Consider the following 4,288-nt stretch of genomic DNA (forward strand, 5'->3'; position numbering starts at 1 on the left):
ACTCCATCTCGGACTCCACTTCGGGTCCATCTCAGACTCCACTTCGGGTCCATCTCGGACTCCATCTCAGACTCCATATCGGACTCCACTTCGGGTCCATCTCGGACTCCATATCAGACTCCATTTCGGGTCCATCTCGGACTCCACTTCGGGTCCATCTCGGACTCCACTTCGGACTCCATATCGGACGCCATTTCGGGTCCATCTCGGACTCCATATCGGACTCCACTTCGGGTCCATCTCGGACTCCACTTCGGACTCCATATCGGACTCCACTTCGGGTCCATCTCGGACTCTTCCACGTGTCATGTGTTGGTCCTTTTTGGGTCCCTTTTTGGAGCCTTGCTTATTGGTTGCCTCGTGCTTGCTCCTCGAGCACTCCATTGAGAGTTCCACTCCCGCTCTCAACCTCTCAAGTTGGAGCCTTTTAGTTCAAACGTGTTACGCTCGTTTGGCTTTTGCTTTGGCCATTACCACGTGGCACCCTTTCGGCTCCACTTTGGGGCTTAGGGATTTGTGTCTCACAAACCCAAGGAGCAAAGGGACAGGAGCCCGAAGTGACTTGGAACAGTCCTAGAGTAACCAACATCCCAATGCCAGGACCAGCACGCAAAACGGAACCAAACGGAGTCTGGTGCTATTTTGGCATGCTGGTGGCCTAATGCGAGGACATGGGTACTCCACCAGCTAGCATGGTGTGGAACTTGGGCTTAGACCCAAGCCGGACACAGAATAAGGACAAGCATGCAAGCAGGAGCTAGACTATACCTCAGGTTTGTCGGCCATGCCCGACCTACCCACTATCCTTACTATACATTTAGAACCCCCCATATCCCCCCCCCCCCCCCTGAGGAACACACACTTTGGGCTTTCACCCCAAGCCTCCCTTAGTATTAGGAGTTAGTCTCTGGGACAAGCTCGAAACTTACTAAATATGGAATGTCCCTAGATTACGAATTTGTACATGGGACGAACACCATTACGAATTTGTACATGGGACGAACACCATTTTGTTCAGGCCAATCTCTACATTCCGTAGATATGCCAAATGAGCAAATCTAGACACTTTCTATAAATAGCATTTGGGACCGAAATGAAACTAACACAAAGGGCATGACAGCGAGGGTGTTTGGCAGACACGGTAAGCTATCATGTAGTGATATTGAGGGACTAATCTCAATACGTGAGGGTTTTTGTCACTAGCAAGTGCAAGACATAACGAGACGGGAACTCCTTACCGGGCTAAGTATGCTTAGCTAATAACACATAAGAATTCCGTCCTTATGTTCATCCGGTCTAAGTACACTCGAAATGCCCAGTTAACTCCACTAGCACAAGAGGGACTGATAAAGGGTCCAGCAATACGAACCTCTTGCCATCATGGCAGTAAGGTAAGAGTGCCCGTAAAGATTGGTCAATAGGTAACTTTCAATACCCGAAGTCACATTCGCGACACTCTCCCCCCCTAGGGAAGATCGACGTCCTCATCGATGCATACTCAAGTCTAGAATACCGCCAAGGAAATAACTCCAAAGAAAGTTCACGATATTCACACTATATGAGAAATGCACCAACTTAAATGAGTTAGGAGGTAACTTCTTTTTCTAATGCGGATGCACTACCAACTCAAACACCTTCCGGCCGTCGCCGACAAGGAAATGACCAATGGAGTTAGCCACCCTTGCTGCTCTGGGAGTCACCCAGCTTACAAAAGTGTGATATGCCTACCCATAGGAACATAGAGAGAGAAGCCAGAGGCCCTAACCCTCATGAGCAAAGAAACCAAACCCGTCAGTAAGGTTTAGATAGACTACTGTAAATAAGCAGTTAGAGTTGTTTACACAGTCACGCCCTTTTAATGGAATAAGAAACATCGACAGAGAGGTGGGTTATGTGACCAGTCGACAGTAGCTACCCCATGACTAAAGTGACCCCGAAGCCAGTCTGCCCATTACTAGCCCAAACTCAAAGATTAAGAGATGGACAATATCAAAGTCATAGACAATGATATCTTAGAGATGTAAGTATCAGTGAATATAGCTTAAATTAGAACACAAAAGTATTCCAAGTAAGTTATTATCCAATAAACTAGTATTATAGTATATGAACCACCAAGATCATCAAAATTGATAAATACAGGATTCACCATCCAACAAAATTCAATAACAAGTATATCATCAAGTAAACTCAATGATGAAACTTAACTACCGAAGATAGCAGACAGTAAGCCAACAACTTACTAGAGATAACTCAAAAAACACAAAGTATTATTGACTGGCAAGCAAAATGCTCGCAAATGTATCACCCAAAGGAAATAACATTCCAATCTATCAGAACTAACTCGAGCAATAATTAACAGAATAAAATGAATGCGGAAAGACTAGCAAACACTCATTCATGCCAACTATCATACTAAGATCTCAACCAACAACATCAAGGAACTCAAGTTGCCTAATCAAGTGTCAGCAACATCCTATTGATATCTCAACCCAAGAGACCAATCCAAAGCAAACCACAAACAACTTGTGGTATTGCGAAAAGCCATAAGCTATCAAAGAGAACAACTACCCATCATGAAAGATCATCAATCATCCCATCAAAAAGAGATATGCAAAATCATCGTCAAAGAAACAATCTACCATCCCGAAGGATGGCAAATCATTCTATACTAACAATAATCAAGCAAAACCTTTAATAAGGATAATCAAGTATCTCAGATGATAGTAAATCATCACCAATGATTGCTAGATGCAAAAGCCAACTTCAACATTGAAGTTAATGAACCAAAATGTTTTCCCCAACAACTTCTAACAAATGGAAAAATGAGCATAAAACTCAAAGAACCAAAAACTTGAAGAAACCTATAGCTAAGTTTTGTTTAATAATGATCACAAGCCTTGCATAGACTAACTTCAATGCTAAAGAAGAAATCATATTGCAACCCACAATATCTTCTTCAATGCATCCATAAGCCAAACTTCATAATGCAAAGCTAATGAAAAGCATATCCACATCAATCCAAAAGCTAAGCATAACGAAGCTATGCTCAACAAATGATCACCAAACGATCCTCCACGAATCCATCCATAGTAAGACATAACTCACTTCATAACAAGCACATCTCATCTCACCTAAATCTTAACGTTAATAATATCAATGACAAGGCATCACTTCAATGCCATCAACACCAAAACAAAGCTAGAAGAAAGCAAGAGTGAATCACCACCCAAAACTCTTTAGCAACTAAGCTAACCAAAGTTGAAGATACTTTAGTCAGTATCTGAGACTAATCCTTCAGCAAAACTCAGTTATAGATAACACTTCCTCAAGGAGTGAATCACCACATCCAAGACTCAATGAAATCCAACACCATAGACTAAACGTAACCAAATGATATCGACAAAGGTAGAATTGATATGCCAACATGGAAAGCCCATGTAAGCCTAACGACACGATTCTCCGCAACACCATTCGGTAAAGCAAACCCATCACTGCTAAATCATTACCGAGTGAAACAAGTGTCAAAAGTCCTTGACAAAGTCTACAAGTAATCACTAGTTGCAAATCAACTAACAATCACCCTTCAACTTGCCTTTACAAGACCTAAACACTAAACTTGTGCCATCGAGTCATATACTTGTCCAACATGAACGTAATACCCCAAATACGAGATAAAGGTTCATTGATGTAGCGCACCTTATCTCTCTCCCCTTAAGCCAACTGGAAAAGGGGCAATTGCTTGATGAGAGAGCCCTTAATGGCTATTTTATCCCCATTTATCCCCCAAGGTTTCAAAGATCCACGGTGACAGTATATCTAAATCTCATCCCATGATCACATGTGCTACACTCACCCCCCCTTCAAAGATATCAATGTCCTCATTGACTATTGACTAGCAACCCCTACTGAGCCAAAGGGAACCAACACCTCCATTTCCGCACTCAATCTACCAATCCTTCCATTGTGTAGACCAGTTATTCCATGTGAGGCAACTAGTCATCCACCCGTACCGTAGTCCCACAGTGGATACCTTTGTCCGTGGATACTCCACACAAGAGGAAGGACGTATGCATAGATGCCCAATACGTACGATTTCAAATTTAGGGGTAGGAATATACCTTGCTCAAAGGTATATTATATTTTTTAAGTAGCCACTAATCAATGGGAATCGAACTCGTGCCATTTGCTCCGATACCAACTGTAGCACACCTTATCTCTCTCCCTTTAAGCCAACTGGAAAAGGGGCAATTGCTTGATGAGAGAGCCCTTAGTGGCTATTTATCCCCAT

Source organism: Selaginella moellendorffii, unplaced genomic scaffold (assembly GCF_000143415.4).
Source record: "Selaginella moellendorffii unplaced genomic scaffold, v1.0 SELMOscaffold_121, whole genome shotgun sequence".
Classification (NCBI taxonomy): domain Eukaryota; kingdom Viridiplantae; phylum Streptophyta; class Lycopodiopsida; order Selaginellales; family Selaginellaceae; genus Selaginella; species Selaginella moellendorffii.